The sequence below is a fragment of the Athene cunicularia genome (genome assembly GCF_003259725.1).
Source record: "Athene cunicularia isolate RWA chromosome 6 unlocalized genomic scaffold, athCun1 chr6_part1, whole genome shotgun sequence".
NCBI classification, from domain to species: Eukaryota; Metazoa; Chordata; class Aves; order Strigiformes; family Strigidae; genus Athene; species Athene cunicularia.
In genome coordinates, this window is record NW_020799105.1 from 16,710,774 (window position 1) to 16,730,033 (window position 19,260).

A 19,260-nucleotide genomic window follows, 5' to 3' on the forward strand; every position below is an offset into this window, starting at 1 on the left:
TTAATTCCCCCAGCAAGGGGAGGGACCCAACTATCCAACAGAAAAAAAAGTCAGCTAGATTGTTTCTCTTGTTATTTTATAGTCACCAGCTTGGGAAGGCTGGAGATTGGGTGTGGAAGTACTCAGTTACCTTGTAGGGAAGTTCCTGGGATGCTTGCTCAGGGGTCCTTGTTTTAACTGAGACCTGGATCAGTCTCTGGGGAGGAGATCCAGGAAACTGGGTTTCTGTCTTACCTAGTTGTCAGTTTGCTACCCACTCAGGCAGCATGTTGCTTAGCATCTATGTTGCATTTCACAGGTGTCTCATTTAAACAGTTTCCCTTTTCAGTGCCTCCCTTTTTAACTCACATCTGTTTTTTGGGCAGGGTCAGTCTTTCTCACTCTGTTGTTTGTACAGTACCTAGCACAAAAGGACTCTGTTCTTTGGTGGTGCCTTTGGGCACTGCTCTTAGACAAATAAAAGAGTATAAAGTTTGCATCAAACTTTTTTGCAACCCCTCTTGCACAACAAACTGCCTGTGCCAATCTGTATAATGCAGTGATGTCTCAGTTGCTGGATGGTACTGTGTGACGGATTCATTATGATTTTGTGATCTGTAACTCTAATTTAATGTTGTCAGCCACTCTGGATTGCAGACTTCACATAGTTATAAACCCGGTCTCCAAACTCCCACTTTGTGAACAAATGTGGTTCCCACAAAGGCAACAGTAGCAGTCTTGTTACATAGGTTATAATTTCTTAAATTGTTGTTGCCCTGGAATTAGAGGAAAAACCCCTCAATTTTTAAATTTTTGATTTTATTTCTTTCAAATTGCTTCCCTGAGCAGTAAGCAAGGTCCTATTTAGAATACATGTCTCTGGATAGGTCAGATTCCCTAGAAATAAGGTAAAATGTGTCTGTGTGGATGTGCCTTTGTCTCCTAAGGAGATGGTGAATTGAACTTTTTTTTTTCTCTGAGCCCCAGAATCTCAAGGAAATAAGTCTTGAATCAGTAAGGCTTAGGCTAATGCTGGGGTGCAACAAGACAGAGTTATGCTCTTCCTAATTGAAGATATAAGTTGACCCTGTTTAGCTCAAGGCCTAAGGGTTTCTGAACCTGTCCCAAGGTTTGGGCTTTGTTAGAGGTTCTTCTACATGCTATGAGTGGGTGTGTAGTCCTGCAGCTGTATTGCAAGCTGTTGGTTTCATGCTGTGCTAGATGTGTGTCCATGTCAAAGTTAGTCAGAGGGAATAGTTTGTGGGTAGATAAAGAAAAATGGTAGAGAAGGAGCTATGTGGACACATATCTCCCTTCCCTTCTCTACTGGTTATTTATTATTTTCCCTTGGAGTGTTTGCTGGATCTTACTTCAGCTATGCAGGAAGTTACACAAAACTGCAAATGAAGCCAAGTTATGTATTGTGTCTGCCTCAACCATCCTTCTCTTTCCCCCCTTCATGTTTGCTGGCTGCTTAATATATGTAAAATTGAGCTAAGATTTTAAAATTAACCGTTGGAGCTTGATTAAATGAATCAAAACTGAGCTGGTAAAAGATGGCATGGAGAGCCAGGTATCTCACCGTGTTTATCTGGTTGAAGTCCTAAGAGCTTGCCAGCCTCCCCAAGGGGACAGCCTGAGGTGTGGTGCTTGTTGTATTTTACAGGTGGGGAAAGTGAGACATAAAGTGATTTAGTTGATTTAAATCTTGAAAGGAGGAGATGTGGACAGACCTAGATATTAAAGCCAATGAGCTGAATATAGGCTTCCATTTATCACGTAGAGATTTACGATTGTCAAAGGTAGGACCACTTTCTTGATGGCCAGATAGTGTGTGCCCATGCCCTACCTGGTAGTGTTGCTTTTTTTCAGCTGGTGAGGGACAGGGCAGGGGGCTGGGAAAGCCTGAAGCCACCGAACAGCTGGAGTCTGTTAGTGCTAAGAAGTTGACTGAGTACTTGCATGTTTGAAGTATGCAGCGCCTCTGGGACATGTGTGAGGCAATGCTGTTTACTTGTATCTACTTGTTTTCCTGGATAAAACTGCATAGTGTAAGTTAGCATCCGAGGCCAACTCTGCTATTCCTGGGTAGCCTCCAAAAGTATCTTAGGGCATTTAGAGTCTCCTCTTCCTTGTCCATGATTTCCTTGGTGGAACACTGCTTACTAGACCTGTGTTGTGACTTAGTTTCTGATCTGTGCTGAACAGGGCTGCTGGGGCTGGTCAGTAGGCACCAGAGAGGTGTTTTACTGTATTCAGTTATATTCTCAACCAGAAAAAAATGTATCCAGGTATTGTATTTGATAATAGGTAGCATCAGCTTGATGTTTCTGCATGGCATTGTTACCTCAAGGGATAAGAGTATAAAACAGCATTACAGGTCTTAAGAAGACCCTGCCACATCCCTTTCCAGTAGTTGGAAGAGCTAACTGTTACCTTAATCAGTGAACATGCAACTTGGAGTTCACTAAAATTAATTTGATTTAACTGGAGTAAACCAAAGATTACTGGAATTATTGGGTGATGGGGTATTTTCTCACAAACTACTTTCTTTAACAGATCTGATTTGCTCAAGCCCCAAGATACTTGCAATGCTTTTTCTTTCCTCTCCTTTCCCAGTCTCTACAAAGCTGCCTCAAGAGTAGTCCTCTTGACACACAGGCTGCAAATGCCACCGTGAGCACCTAGAGTAATCCTCAGCTTCATCTTCTGTAGAGCTGTGGCTTTCTCAGGGAGAAGAGCTTTCATGTGTTTAACACGGATGGCATTGTGCTCCCTCCCAGAAGTACCTGGCTAGGGCACTCCATCTTCTTGTGGGAGTAAGTCTCCTTGTTGGAGGTGTTATTGCCAAGGATTTAGCAAGTGTCTGGTGTAATTCAAACTTTGTCTCCATGTTTTCCCTTCAGATAGGATTTATGATTAGAAGTCACAACTTTTCTTATGCAGATTCTTTTTTTTTCTCCTTTGAATTGTGTTAGAACCTTCTATGAATGATTTCAGAGCAGTGTTCCTGCCTGTTGCCTGTCCCTTTTTATCAATATATATTATATTGATATTATTGTAAAGAACAGTTTCTGCTGCCTTCACCTGAGAAACCTCATTGCTGTTTTTTCCTTGGTAGACAAAACCAGTTTGAAAGTACCACAATTCCTTGAATTGGATTTCTAGTGTGATCCCCTTAGTTTCAGCAATCAGAGCGTTCCAGGAAGCAATGGTTTTTGCAGACTAAATCTCAGATAGGAGTACAAGATAAATCTGAAAGTCTTAATAGCCAACAAAATAAAAAACCCCAAACAAGAATCCCATCAGAACAGTGATGGTACAGAACTGAAAATCCCACTTTTTATTTTGCCTACTTTGTTGTTTCGTGTAAGGTTATAACTGACCCTCTCCTGGTCTGTTTGCATCTGGTTTCCCAAACGGGTGAGTGCTCCAGTTCCCTCCCCTCTACCTCCCCTTCTAAGTTGTTAGTGTTGATTTGGGCAGTTTATTACCGACCGAGATCCAGCAATTGTTTGAATTGAAATGGTTATTGTAAGTGGGTTGTTGTGAGGTTCCTTTTTTTTTTTTTTTTTTTTTTTTTTTTTTTTTTTTTTTTGTGTGTTTCATAAAGTCAACAGCTGAATCTTTTAAATTACACCCTCTTGTCCCTCGCTCTTTCTTTCTCCCTCCTACTTTGGCTGCAGAGTCTGCTGGAGGGGTGGAAAACAAGTTTGGCACCCACATGCTAGAGAGCACTGATTAGTTCCTAAAAGAAGCAGCAAGTTGATTGCTTGCAGAGATGATGTAAGCCGTTGCTCTGGGGTACATCAGGTTGGATTTCTCATGCTTTATCTTATAAAGCCTAAATTAACAGCTGGTTTGGTTTGAGTTCTCCGGGATCTGACTAAAGGATTACAGTCCGTTCTCAAGTGAGTCAATCTAGTTTAATTTATTTCAGGTCTATCAAAAAAGATCAATCAAAGCTCTTTTGAAAGTAAAGCTGTAATCGGCCTGTGTACTTAGATGTCACTGTTGTTGTATTTACTTTGCTTCTCTGGTGGAGTAATGTTCAGGCTGCAGCTAAGACTGTATTGCAGTGACAGTTTTTTAAAAATACAGTTAGATTTTTTTTTTAGAAGGTTACTTGTGTTTTGAGAACTGTTGCAGCATGTATATACATCTAACCAAGTCTGCTCATGTGTTTGTTTTTTTTTTTTTTTTGTGAATCCTTGAACTTGAAACTGTATTTGAACTGGGAAGGATCGTGGTTTAGTGGTTAAAAAATCCAAGTAGGAGTTGAGAATCGAGATTCCTCTGCTGATTGCTAGACCTAAGACATGACCTCAGGCATCTCCTTTAATTGCTGTTTGTCTCAGTTTCCCCAGCTGTACAATAGGAACAACTACATTCAAATGTTCTAGTGATCTAGACACAAAGTAGCTTCTGTTTACATAAAGATTCCATATAGAAATTAGCATATTCAACTAAGTGCAACTCTGTACACTTTCTTAAATCCGTGGTCTGTATTGTTGTCTTAATGTGTGTAGAGCTGGAAATGACAGCATAGCTAATGCTAAACTGAGTTTTTGGCTTGGTAGACTAGCTAATCAGGTTTTAGGGAGCCAGGTTACTGCAGCCTGAGGAAGCAAAGTATTGAACTAGTATAAAACCTCTCTACCAGTTTCTGTTTTTATAAATCTTTTGGACCCGAAGCACCCTGGCAGACTTCATGCCAGATCAGGTATCAGCTGGCCTCGTGCCACTGACATAAAGTCTATACCATGGTTTCTTGTTAATTTGACAAGAACATAATTGAGTGCCCACACCCTAACTGGATAGATGCTGGATGATCTGGTACTGCAGATGTGTGATTAACATCATGGAAATGTGGCCTGATTTTAGCAATTGCACAAGAGTTTGTATGAGTTTATTTTAATTAATTCCAGAACTGATTTTTAAGGTGCTAAATTCTACACATAGTCAAGGTAGAAGCATGGCATAAAAAAATAGAAAACTATATGAAGCATACTAAGGCTTCAGCCAGAGCCTCAGTTCTGCATTTCTTTCATTGCATGGACTGAATGTGAAGTTGTTCATTTAGTAGCATGTAGCTTGGTCTCTCCGAATCCCACTCAGGTGCTTGCTGAAGCTTTGGGAAGGAGGGGTGGCTCTGTTACAGGCCAGTCCGATGTCATGCAGCATTAGATGTGCTTCACCAGTGGAGAAAACCCTCTGACAGCGTACCCACTCGTTCTTGCCATCCATCCCCCCGTACTTCCCACTGACTTCCATGGAAGTTTGAGAGAAGCTAGTGGAAGTGAGATGTTATGAAGCAATACTTTGCAAAACAGAATCAGTGTCTTGTAAATGTCTTCAGCAGGAGAGAGGCTTGCAGGATAAAGTGTTTGTTTAGTGTTTGGTGCATTCTCTTTCAAGCAGGAATTATCTTGAACTTATTTTTGTGACTGAGTAAGCCATTTCTTGTTTTTCTGTACCTTTCCCCTGTTTCAGTTTGTGTGTGTGTGTTTTGTTTTGTTTTTTTTTTTTTTTTTTTAAAAAGGTCAAATTCCCTTATAAGTTGGTAGGTGCCTGAAGACACTTGGGAATTCAGCTCCCTCATGTTGTTCTTATTTGCATCATTTTTCACGTAACCATGAACTAGAAATATGTGACTGTTTTCAGCCACTCTTAAGTTGGTCTTTCAAGTATGTTGAACTAGTGTCAGATTTGGTGGGCAACTTTGCAATGGGAATGTCTGAGATGGCCTTCCCTGTTTCTGGTTCATGCGACAAATCTCTGCTGTGACCTGTTTGGGTTCTTGCTTAAGAAAAGCTTCCATATCTATTTTAAATACCAGAAATAAATGGCTTAAATTCCTTTTATGTATCAGCTGGCTGCTTGAGTCTTTTTGTTCTAGTCCACTTCCCAGCCACCAAGCAATCCTCCTCAGTCTCCTACCTGAACAAGTGAAATGATTGCCACTCCTCTTGTAGATAAAGAGTATTTTTAAGATCTTCCCTCCACTTCTTTTAAAAGCCAGCCGTTCTTCAGGCAGCTGCTCTTCCATGTAGGCACTTAAAAAGAAGCAGCAGCAAGCAGGCGCTTGCAGACTGAATGTGGGATTCTTAGAGTGGCTTAGTGTAATTTTTTTTTTTTTTTTTTTTAAATAGTGTTCATCATACTAAGACAGATCAGTCAGGATACCACTTTAGAATTGAGCGGTGATCAGGCTGAGTCTTCCTGTATGAGTTATGGCTGTCCTTGGAGTATTTTGTACTCCTCTGGAGATGGATGCAGGTGTGTTCTCCCACCTGGGCGTTACTCTTGGGAATACCATTATTAGTCAGATAATAGTTTCCAGTAGCTGGCTATTTTTCTCTCTCAGATATGGGGAGGTTTATCAGGTGTTTGAGGTGTGAAGACTGTATGTACTCTCTGTTGGCAAATTGAAGACTACAACAGTGGTTATCGATGTGTATTTTCCACTCCATTTAAAAGCAGACTAAGAATTAGTAACTTCCTATTCCCGTCCTAGTTAGCAATCCCCTCCTGTAATGCCTCTCGGTGAAGTCTCCCCTTTTAAAAGCCAAGTCGCTGGGATTGCCTCTTTTTGATGCTCCCTTGTACTTGAACCTTTTGTAATGCCACCCCCCATCCCTGCTACTCTTACCTGGGTAAAAAAAATAAAAAAAAACAACAAACAAGAAAGGAGGTTCAGAGTAAATGCTAATAATTGTGCATGTAATGTAATTGGAAGCATTTCATTGACATGCTTATGTGAGCTGCTTCTTCATCTTAGTGCTTGAATGTACCACTAGACTTGCATTTAGCTTCTTGTGGCTGCTCTTTGATGCAGGTAGGCCATATTATAAATAGGCTTGTTGCTATGGTGAAAATAGGAGTCCTTGTCTGCTGAGTGTAACCTTTCCTACTTTCCTGGACATAGTAATATTATTTTTTTTTCCCCTTCCGCTTTTTGAATATGCCATAGTAGAACAGAATCGTGTTGTCTTTTAGGGGAAGGAATTTCAGTCAGTGAGTTGGATTGGAGGACAGTACTTTTCAAGGTGTCTTCAAGAAGTTGTAGGTGGTTTTTGAGGGGTGAGAGGAGAGGTTGGAAATCCCTTTTGTGATGACTCAGCACTGCTTAGAGATCTGCGTGTTTCTTTCCCCCCCCCAGCTTTCCCCTGCTCTTTCCATTACCTGGCTTCTCTCAGTTATTTTTACAAGGTTAATGCATTGTGCTCAGAGTTTGCATTGTTGTGCCAATAAAACTTTAATAATGATGATAAGATTGACGTGTGCACGGCCAGAAGATGTATCTTCGGGATTTAGTTGAGAAAGGAAGGTGCATGTTTGTCAGTAGCTGCCTGCAAGGTCCAAGGACTGCTGAGGCTCATTTCAAAGGCTTCAGGGAAGGGAGTGCTCTTCAGGGCTGATGGCTATAAAAGCTGAAGATGGCTGCTCCTGTCCATTAATCTGTTGAACTCATTGTTCTCCGTATCCCCGTTTTATTTTGTTATTCTGTGTTTTGTGCAAAAGGAACTGGAAAAATCAAGTGTGACTAAGGGCTTTGTGAGGCAGCAAGCTCTTAAGAAGAAGGGAGGAAAAAAAGGGGTGAGACTCTTCTTTCTGCTGCTCTGCTGTCAAGGACAGCAGTGGCTGCAGCCACCCCCCAGCACACCTTATGTGCATGTACCCCTGGAGCAGCATCTCAGGGAGGGGGGATGGCTGCCGAAACACCTGGGGCTTGCTGTGTCTTGGCCCCGATGTAGGCTGTGGTGGTCACACTGTCCCTGCCAGCCGCTGTCCCTGCCTTTGCTGGGAGTTGGCTCTGAGGACTTCAGCTCAGCCAGAAACCCACCGCTGTGAAGCTCTTGGCTTTCTGCTGAGGGTTTCCCCGGGAGGTTTGAAATATCCTATTCCCCACACTGTCCACCTTCTCTTTAACTTGCCAGCGATGAATATGTTATTCATTTAAAATGTATTTTTCATAACATGTGAAGTCTTGAAAGAAGGAAAACTGACTGTACTTAATTCAAGTTCAGTTCTTTCCTCCCTGTGACCTGTTAGTATTTTTAAATGAAGATGATTAATCTTATTTAAAATAAATAAACTATGTCATCCTTGAACTGTTCTAGGGAAGTTTAGTTGTAGTTGAAAATAAAACCAAGGGGCAGGGTGTAGGAAATCCCATGAACCTAATTTTAGGGGATCTAAATTAGAGAAGTTTGTATTTCTCTCCTCTGAATTGCTTCTTAGGAGCATTTGCTTACACGTTTGCCTTGTGCATAAGGGGTTTAATTCCTTCTTCTTTGTGTTGACCTGAAAAAGCACTAAGTCACTCCAAGTGTAGGGTGATATCAGAGGAGCAGGAGGGCTGTGACTAGCTTATGTTTTCTGCTGTTGAATGAAGCAACCTGTAGAAAAATAAATGCCATGTGTGGGAGAAAGGCTTGTCCTTTCACCATGAACTAGTCTCTGGTAATGTGGACTTAGGACTTTTGTCTGCTTTCATTTTTCCTACACCTGTTATTATCAAAGTGTATGGGCAAATACACCTTTGGCAGACTGTTGGTTTCTTCCCTTTTGTTTTCTCAATCATCCAAGAGTATTTATCCAGAAGAATATTTTTAGAGTGTGACCCCCTCTCTGAATGAGGACCCTGTTGCCCAGCATGGCTCTCTCCATCCCAGGGGTCCAGGTACCACGATGAGGGTACAGGGGAGTTGTGCCCAGGAGACTGGGGGTGCTGTGGGGCATGGCAACCCCCCCGGCTGCCTCGTGCCTCTGTGGAGCAGCTTTATCCAAAGTGCCTTCTCTCTACCCCAAAATGCTGGGGAGGAAGGGCAGCTACACAGTGGGAAGAGGATGTGGGTTGGGATGGAGGGTGAATGGTGCATGAAAAGGTGTTGTGTTCCCTGCTCCTGCCGGCCAGCATCCTGCTTTTTTGTGCTGGCTGGGCTTCATGCTGGGGCTGTACTGCTGTGGGTCATTTCAATAGCTAAAAAAAGGAGTAAACCAAGGGATAACTTGGGTGAATGACCTGCCTGTCCTAGCAAATTTAGTTTAATTTAGAAGTTTAAAAATGGCCCTGTTAGCCGCTAATATTAGCGTTTTGTGTGACCTGACCTGTTACATTTGTGACCTGAGTGAGAAGGAGAGGGGAAGCAGTGCTGAATGGGGCTGCTGTACTTGAGGCTATTTTTCTCCCAGCCTTAGAAGCAGGACAGTATCCCAGAATAGCAAGTAGTGGGGAAGTCACACTAGAGCGGGGACAGCCTGCCGTGCCCAGGATGGCTGCGGTGCTGCTTCCTCTGCAGGACGTAGACCTGAGGCCCCTCTCGTTTGTCATCACTGATCCCGTGGCTGCTGGGTGTCACCCTCACTGCTGGCATGCTGCCTGCTGTGGTGGGTCCCCAGATGTGCCCGTTGGGACCCTTGCTTCTGCCTGAAGCCCCGTGGGGCGATGGGGTGGCCTTTGCAGCACTGCAGAGCATCACCCCACCATAGGAGGCAGGCTGGGGGTGGCATGGGGTCATGCACGTGACGGAGAACAATGATGTGGGATCTATTTCCAGCTCAGCCACAAACTTCCCATTTTCATTTTTGGAGAAAATCACTCAAAACTCCCTCTCCCCTGTCCTGCCCATATGCAAAATGGGGTTGAGCTTGCTTTCCTCATGAGAATGGTCTTTAAATAGATCTTTGCTTGGAGAGCACAATGGAGGGCAAGTTGCTGGGTGGGTGCACGACAATATCAAAGTACAACTGGAGAAGGAAATCGTAGAGGAAGAAATGTTTTTTAAAAAATTAAAGTACTATATAGGTTTTTTTAAAGTTAAAAAAATCTTCCAAGTCTTCCATGCCTGGCTTTCCATCATGAGATTAAAAATGAGCATAAGAGGACGACTGGCAATGAAGAGTTACTACAGCTGTCTTTTGAGTATGAAAATGTTGAGATGATGAGGATGAAGGGCTTTGGCAGGTTGTCTGATCTTCCTGGCCAGGCCTGGCTGCTTTCCCCAGCTAGGTGAAGAAATCTAAACTTTTCCAGCTTCCAGCAACACAGGTGACATTGACAGTTGAGTTAAATCTACGCCTTGGTCAAAGAGGAAGTTTTTGGTCTCCAACTAAATACTCTGCATTTCCAAAATCCCATCTGCTCACACATTTCATGTTAATAATTCCAAGTGCGCAAGCACAAGGTTGATCATCGGGTACCCTACTTCTCTCTCCTCCCTGCACACACACTGGATAGGGTTTGGTTGGGCGGGATGACAACTGAGTTCTTTCTTTACCAAATACAGCAGAGCAGACCACATGCTCTATCTTTGGATAAATTTGGTGAGTTTTGATTTCTACATACTGGGGTAGAGTCAAGCATATGAGAGGGACTTTCTTTACATTAGTCACCACATCATTAGCCTTTTTGACTAAAATGCTTGTGATTTCACACTGGGAAGAAGAGAGACTTGGATCCTCTTAAATTGCATTATTAGATTTGATATCAACTACCTGGAGCAAGGGTCCAACAAAATATTTTTCTTTATTCTTAACCTGACTACCAGCAATATGGGTCTTTCTTCGGTTTGGTGTCACTTGCTTATAGGATAGCTCTTCACTTCTTCAGGGGTATAGTTGTGATGCTGCAGAGAGACAGTATCAGCCATCAGATCACTAAGGAAAGTTTCCAAGACATGTGGCTTTGGCGTATTTGCTGCCTGTATCTTTATTTGGTCTGTGTCTGATGGTTCCTGGCCAGGTATATTTGCATCTATTATCACTATTTGTAAATCACTTTGACATTCATCAGCTGCCTGAATGGCGTTAAAGAAATGAGATCCCTGTCAAAATGCAGTAATTGGAGTAAATTAGGCTAGATTTTTGGGGGATGGTTTTATCATTGGCATTGCTTCTGCCAGTAATTTTGACCATCATTGGAAGGGAGGAATTAAAATCATAGAATCAAATCAGAATTGAAACCATTTGACGGCGGCTGTGGGTAACCATGTGATTTGGGGAAATGGGCTTAAAGTTGATGAGGCAGAGTCACAGTGCAAAGAAAGCTTTTTCTTTCAGTTTTTTGCTCCAGAATAACTAACTTACATGTTGCTTTCCAAAGTGTCTGCTGCCAATTGATTTATCCCTTGATAATTGTCTTAAGTTGTTTAGTTTGTCTTTTGTAAATATGTACACAAGTTGTAACAACAAACAAATAGTGTTTCTGCCATGTATGTTAAGACCTGCTGTATGTCGTGGGGGAGCAGGAATAAAAGGCTTGTGCTGTGTTACTCTCGTGCTCTGAATGTCTGCCTGGGAAATGATAGTGAAGGGTTTTCCTTTTCATGAGAGGCTATGGGTCAGGTTTGCTGAGAATATTTAGTGAATGTTAGCAAAGTTGATCTTAAGCTGCCAAGGGTATGGTGTGTTTTTTCTCATCTCTTCGTAAGTCCTACTTTCACTGGGATTTTTGCATGTGAAATGTATGAGAAATCCCACCTAAGCAAAACTAAAGTGGAAATGGCCTCATGTCTGTAATAAGGGATGCAGAGAATAACTGATTTTTTGAGATAGCCATCCCTTTCTTTTCCCTTTTTGAAATCTCTTAGTTTCTCAGTACAACAACATCTCTTTCAGAGGGAAAACATTTTGCTATATGAAGATACACAGTGCCTTTGGTAGCCTTTCTGCCCGTTTCTCAGTGCTGTTGGTAGTGATGACGATGGTGAGTATTGCCCAGCGTTTCACCCACCGCAGGGCTTCTGAACCTGAGCTTGTGTTTGCCCAGGGAGGTTCAGGCGTGGTGGGGCTCTAGACGATAGGATAATGCAACAAAAGAGGGAGACTGAGAAAAGGTGGAATATTAACAGTTTGGTACCAACAAGGTACAGGTTTGTTTAGGATTACTGATCAAGAGCAGAACAAAGTTTATCCACTAGGATTTACAGCTGAGTGAAGAGTAATGGTGCAGGGCTCAGCGTGGCTGCAGTAAGGATGATCTGCTAAATAAATAGCATTGGGGACGGGGATTTTAATCCTATCATGTGGGTGGAAAGTGTAAGAGATTAGAAAATTAGGGATTGTCTGCAGGGTCCCCTTATGTTAATGTTAGTATGCTTAAATAGATCTGTCTATTCATTTTGTTCATGCAACTGGGCACTGCTAATTTATCATGGCTCTGTAGACCAGACAGCACCTAAAATGCTCTCAATTTAACATCTGATATGGGGGCTGAAGCAGAAAGCTGTATTAGGAGAAAGCAGGATTGATGGTTCTTCTGCCAAATGAACTTTATGGCAAGAGTTAGTTGCTGGATGTTTCATGAGAGCCATGATCTGTGCCTCTAGAAAGTTTTAAAACAGAATCTGCTGTTAGACACTTCCTCAAGGTGGGAGTTTTATTTAGATTATTTGGGATTAAAAAATGAAAAAAAAAGTAATAATACAGGTGTCTTGTGTCTGGTTTTTATCAGTTTTTATTGTGCAAAGTTAGTTGGTAGGGTTCTAGAAAGGAACAAATAACCAGCTCTGACTGGGTTTGCTGATGTGACACCATGGAGGATGGGTCAGTTTTGCACTCATCCATTTTTCAGGGGCTTGAACTTGTCAGTAAAACAGCAAACAGTGGTCACTCTTTGGAGAGTTCCCACCTTGCAGCACAGCCTGTCTGTAGTTGGGTGTGCGCCTTACAGAGCAAACAGGGGCAGGAGGTTTAGTACACAGCATTAGCTTTGAAGCAAACCTTTATTTTTCTGCTTCAGGGTTTCACATCAAGTCACACTCCCTCCTCCCATATTTTCTTCTTTGCCATCTCCCTCTCCTCTTCCAGGTTTCTTATCATCAATGTACAGCTTCTTTCAGCCTTACAGCTAAAGAGAGCTTTGCTACAGCCAAAAAAAAAAAAAAAAAAAAAAAAAAAAAAAAAAAAAAAAAAAACCAACCCAAACCCCAGGTCCTGTCCTGATGCTTGCCTCTGTGTAACTGAGGCATCTCAGTGGCCAGGAGATAGCTGCCATTTCCAGCCATTCAGCAGTCTTAAGTCTATGGAGGGGCCATGTGTGCGGCTGCATCTAAAATTTTTATCACCACCACTGCAGGTGAAAGGCTTTCATTTGGCTGTGCTGGTCCAGCAAAGTCTATTTTATTTATGTGCTTCCAAGCCCTTAAAACTTCTTTTAGGGTACATCAGTAGGGAGTTAATAGAAACTTTGAAATAGGAAAAATGCCTGTGGGTTAAGCAAAAACCTAGTTGACCAACTTGAGTATAAAGCTGGTACTTAGTTGGTAGGTCATTTGCTGCGGGGGAGAGGGGAAGGTGGAATGCTGGACCACAGATAGCATTTCCCAGAGGGAAAGAAGTTGTAAACACAATTAGCTCTTAATTTGGGAAGCAGCGTATGTTTTATTTTGCTTGTGTTTGTATATTCTTGTAGAAAACGCTTCTAAGTCTTACTGCAGTTGGTTGTTGTTTTAATATTAGCTCAACACATTTCTTTGTACGTATGAACTAGAGTAGCATATATATGGGCTGCTATAAAAATAATCACATTTGAGAAGAATGAAAATATTCAAGGGTTTATTCTCTGTAATTTGTTTTAAAAAGCCCAGCAAAGAAAATGTGCCTTCACAGAGAAGTTTAAAATTTCTTTCATTCAAATTCTTCTCAAGAGAAGCAGGGTGAGTTTGGTTTTTTGGGGTTGGTTTGTTTGTGTGTTTTTTGTTTTTTTTTTTAAACAAAATGTACTTTCTTAAAGACTAAAATGTCTTAAGCACCAGCATACTGCTCTACCTTGTTTCTACTAAGTGGGATTATAAAGGATTTAATTCTGTGAGAACTTCTATGTGTTGCAGGAGGTGACTTTTTACAGTGTGTTAGAGTGAGCGGTATGTGACACTCTCCTCTGGTTCCCATCACATCCCTCTGCTTTCCTACCTGGGCATTCCCTCAGTGCCAGTACCTAAGCGTCAGGGACATCTTGGATCAGGTGGGACAGCGGAGTGAAAAGGTGGGTCAGGAATAAAAAAAACGACTTAAAAGACCAGGTAGTTAGGAGCAAATTGTATAGATTTCTCTTTGCAGGTGTGATAGTTTTGAAACCCACTTGCTGTGTAGGTTTTTCTGCCATATGTGCAGTCAATAAATGCTAGTGACTCGGCCAGCACCACTCGGGGAACTGATCTAGCTATGCCTTGGAGCACCCGTGTGACTTGAAATACAATGCAACCTGCAGGGCTGCTTCAGTTTAAAAGTTGTTTGCATGGATTGGAGACTATAGGCACATGTTAGCTCCTGTCTGAACATAAATGTTGTCTTTACTTTTTAGGAAAGTACTGTCCCTGCCTTCTTTTTCTTCCCAGTTTCATCAGTCTCTTTCTTGCTTTTCCCAAGCTAAGTGATTTTTCTGGCATGGTGAATGCACTGCACATAGTAAGAATGATGACTTGAAATGGAGTATAAATAGAGGGAGAGTAGCTGTTCTGATTGCCATGGAGCACAGAGAGCAAACAAGTCTTGAGGAATTTTGGACAGACAGCTAGATTCTTACATATTTACTTATTTTTAAATTTTTTTTAGAGGACTTGGAAATTCTTGGTGATATTAAGGAGATTTAGGTGCAGAATTTGAAACTTGGGACTGTCCCTTTGTAAGCTACCATTGCTGCTCTCCATTTATCACAAGGAGAAACTATTCTGTCAGGATGCCTAATTCTTGAACAGCATCTCCGCAGGTAGGAGGCGTGTAAGATTTGTTTCAGTATCTCATTTTCTTTCTTCCCATCCCAGTGTTGGCAGTTGCTTCTTTTCATAGTCATTTTATATAGTTTTTTGGCTGATACACAGATAATTTTGTCATCTTTTTTTTTTTTCCTGCCTTCCCTCCCCAGCTCCCTTTGCATCCCTTGTATCTCTAGAGAACTGGCTTGTTTATTGCTGATAGCGTGGTTCATGCCAAGAACCCTGACTCCTGGTGCATTATCGCAGGGCTGTGACGCAGGGCAGGATCACGTTCCAGATCTAGGTCTTGTTTATTTTGGATCCTTCTCATGCTGTGGAGCAGCAGCTAGTACTTGACTTCTCATACTGCTCTATCAGCTCCATCTTCTGTGGCCCAGGATCTTGCCACCTCCTTGCGTGTGCCTGCTCAGTCTGCGCGTCTTGTGCTCCAAAGCCCCTGGGAGAGGAGGGCTGCAAGGGATCTGGGGGATTCATCGTCATGAAAAAGCTTTACCGAGAGGCTGGCTGTTCATTTTGTATTAGAAACTGTGACTGGAGGGTTATTTTTTGTTGTGGTTTTTGGTGATTTTGGGTTGGGTTTTTGTTTGTTTGTTTTTTCATCCCCTTCCTGTAGTTGTTTGCATTGTCTTTTTACGGAAGGAGGTATAGGTGATGTTATGTGGGCTTTGCAGATTCAGAGCTCCCCTGCATCCATAACTTGCAATCCTGGTCCAAGCTCATTTATCATTTTACAATTCAGTGTTGAGATTTTTCTTTTTCCTTTTTTTTTTTTTTCTCTCCCCACCTATTTTTTTTTTTCTCTGCATATTGCTTGCCCTGTGCAACAGATGTGAGGATCTGATCCCACTTCCATTGAAGTCAATAGCCAAATTCCTATCGACTTCGCTGACAGAGAGAGTGAGCCTCTGTCTAGGGAGTGAGGATTAGAGCTAAGTAGGAGTAAGTAAAGTACAATAAAATCAGAATATCCTACTTACTGCTTAATGCCATGAATTCTGTTTTGAAGAATTTCTGTTTTGAATCCCATGGCTTCTTATGCTGGTGAATGCCAAGACCTGAATTCACGGGGGTGGGGAAGAGGAGGAGCTGACAAGCATAAGAGGGTTTTGGTTTCTAGAGTTAGGAGGGACATTGGTAGAAAGGAATGAAAAACAGTCTGTGATTCCTTCATGACCCTGCAGTAAAAGGACTTCAGCTGATGGATGAGGGGCTTGGTTTGGCAGGCAGGCTGCACTGGATCCACTTTTGACCATGTCAACCAAGTGTCACTGTCTAAATCTGGAATGCTGTTGTGTATTATGGGAATATAAATAAACCCAAAAAAGGCTCAGGAAGGGGAAAATGGTTGGACAGAATCTTAAAATAAAAAAATTATATATTAAAAAAAAAAAGATCGCCCCCTTCCTGCCCCATCTAAACACATGGATAAAATATAAATACAAAAAACCAAAAGAACCAAAACCCTGAACCGAAAAAAACCCTGAACAAACAGGCTCAGAGAGAGAAAAGTGATAACTTTCTAGATGTTTTCCTGCAGGACCAGCCTTCCCAAAGGCATCCAATCTGCTCCAGTGAGGCAGTAGTGAAACGTGGCGGAAGCCCCTTGTCCCCATTGTCCCCATGCAGCCCCCTCTTCAGCAGCCCCTGTGCCCGCTCCGGGATGTGGGAGCTGCCTGTCACTGGGGCCGTGCCATGGCCGTGGGCTTCTCCTCCTGCCTGGGGTGTGGTGACACGTGAAGGGGTGCGTGGACTTGGACCCCTGCAGATATCACCATGGCCTTTAGCACCGCCGCCTCTTGGGGCCCCATAAGGAAGAATAGGCTGTTATCCTGGCAGGGCAATATTATCCGCGTTTTACAAGCAGGAAGGCTGAGGCGAAGGGTTTATTTTTGTGTGACTCATTCAGGATGGCCCAGGAGCCTGTGGCGGACGTGGAAATTCAGTGTGTCACAGAGCCCTGCTCCTGTGTTGTCTCTCCCCGTCCTGCAAAGATTGTGGGTTTGCACAACGTAGCGGCTTGGGGATGCTTTTCTCGTTAGCGGTGTGCTGCTGGCACGCGTCTGCTGTCTCTCTGGGCAGCATGCAAGGTGTGGCTTTGTGTCAGAAGGGGTGATGGGGGGCTGCTGATTTTAGGGAACGATCTGGTACTGCTAGAAAATGCAGCGACAGAGAAACAAGCCCCATTTCTGGGGTCGTGAACCCGGGTAGACGCAGCATGTGGATTTTGCTGCGCCACTTCCACATGTCACCGCTCCGCTAGGATGCTTTCTTCGCTGGCTTTTCCTTTCTTTTTCCCTTCACTCTCTCTTTTGGCCAGGATTTTAACATATATCACAGGCTGGTAGGCTAAGAGCCTGGGACTTCCCCTCACCACACTCAAAGTCTTTGATCTTTTGCTTTGGAGGTAACATCAAAAGAATGGCTGAGAAAGACAGCCAGTGCTGTGAAGTTCAACGTTCAAGTTAATAGCTTGACTGAAGGTTGTGCTGCATTGCTGGAGCTGGAGTAAACAGAGGCGAGTGCACGCATTTCCCTGGAAATGGACCCCAGTGCTGCAGAAGGGCTTCATTTGCATTCACAATTAATCTAGGCCATACCAAAGGGCAGGCTTGTAGTTTTATTTTGTTACCTTTTTTTTTTTTTTTTTTTTTTTTTTTAATTAATTTCTCCAGCATGGGAGAAAGAAGCGGGACAGTTGGTTCAGGGAGCTGCTTTACTCGGTGGTCCCAACGGCCGGCGGTGGCCATGTATGCACCCTTGCAGCCCTGTCCTACAGATTGCCTGCACTTTGCAATTCCTGGGTTTTCTCCATTTTCAAAACGATTAAACTAAAGTCTGTTACCAAACAATTATTTTCCCCCTTCTTTTAGTAATAATAATAGTAAATAAATCTCTAACCACTCCCTGCCCAAGCATACAGTGGATAGTATGGGCTTCCACATGCCAGCTTTTTTTTCTTTTTTTTAAATTCCCTTCCCACTTCCGTTTGAAATGCTCCTGATGTGTGTGGGCAAATGGCTGCTCCATCCATTTTTCCATTGCTATCTTCTGCTGTTTTAGTGGCCTCTATTCTGTGTGTGTGTGTGTGTGGGTTGCTTTGATTTTTTTTTTTTTAAATGTACTGTAAATAAGTTTGGGAATTTTGTATGATTTTTCAAGATGTTGCACAGTCAGGCCCTTTTGTGCATGGTTTATGGCGAGGTGCAAGGTACTAGGCAGCACAGGATACTCAAAGTTGTTAATGATTTGGCTTTGATGGTAATAATATTGGAGTATTGGAGTTTCTGAGGGGCAAAACATGAAGACTCCAGCAACTTCATCAAGGTGCTGGATGCTTGTGGATGAGCTGGCCTGATATAGATATATATATATCTATATCTATATATATCTCTCTCTCTATATATATATATATCTCTATATCTCTGTGTGTGTGTGTATGGCCTTAAGGATATGTATGGCCTGGTATATATTTCCTTAGATTTACGAGTTTAAAGTATCATTATGAGGGACTTAACAGTATATGGGTTGTCTGCAGTGTGGTTTGGTATGTATGTATGTGGAGTGATTGATGTGAGTGTTAAACTGTGTATAGGGAAGTAAGACTGAAGAACTCCCCGTTGTTTTCAGACACATCTGTATGAGAGATGCACCAAAAGACACTGCTAGTCCCTGCATAGAGGTGTGTTCTTAATCCTGAAACAAAATAGGAGATTCAGATGAGGAGAGAAGTTAATGGCCTTAATAAACTGAGAGGGGACATTTAAACTTGGATGGTGAAAGCACTTTGTCTGATACAATTTTGACTTCTATAAACCAACTTATAAAATAAGAAAGTATTCGTCACTATATTTTTGCAAATTTTTGATCTTTTGAGTGGTGCTTTTGTGTGAGTCTTATATCACTCACCAGTGCAAGAGATGGGATTCACAAAGGAGCAGAACCAGTCAGGCACCCAAGTCCTTATGGCTTCTTGGAAAAATCCTGACCTGAATCCTTTGCCCTGTTGAGTGAATTAACTGTTCTGAAGTGTGTTGGAGTTCAGGACATTCATGCCCTCTCGAGGAAATGTGGAATGCTCTGGCGGGTAATGACCCCACTGCGTGAGACCACAGGGCTTTTTCTACAGGACAGTGAGGCGTGATAATTTTTGAGCCAATTATCATTCAGAAGCGATGGCAAAACATCCAGCTCCACAGAATGACAACCTGAAGTACGTCTTGCAGGAGCTGCCTATCTTTTTCTTAGACTGATGGAAGAGGTGGTGGAAGACTGCATTGAGGTCCTGCGTTTTTCCTTTGCTATTCTCCTCCTGCTCGCTGGATAGTTATTTATTTTTATTTTTTTTTAACAGAACGCAACTAACTGTACTCATTAAACCCATACACAGTCAAAGGAATTTTTCTACAATACTTCGGCTACCCTGATAGCTGTCACTGTAAATCTTCCCCCGGGAGGGATCACCTGGGGAGCAGGGAGGGCAGGGCATTTTGAAGTCCCACTGCCCTTCAGGTAACATCCTAGAAACAATATGTTGCAAATCCCAGTGGTGCTTGGGGGGGGG

General features: G+C 42.6%; 1 protein-coding gene across 13 annotated transcripts in view; it reads left to right on the forward strand.

Moving 5' to 3' along the window:
- Positions 1–3,864: 3,864 nt before the first annotated feature.
- The window catches only part of TCF7L2 (transcription factor 7 like 2), a 140,552-nt gene continuing 125,156 nt past the window's right edge, over positions 3,865–19,260 (forward strand). For 5 of the 13 annotated variants that reach the window (XM_026851450.1, XM_026851443.1, XM_026851448.1 and 2 more), the window contains exon 1: positions 3,871–3,890. The gene's annotated coding sequence lies outside the window, so the exon portion shown is untranslated. Of the gene's footprint in view, positions 3,891–19,260 lie in introns of all 13 variants that reach the window. The other 8 variants (XR_003398718.1, XM_026851451.1, XM_026851454.1 and 5 more) reach the window with 4 other exon arrangements.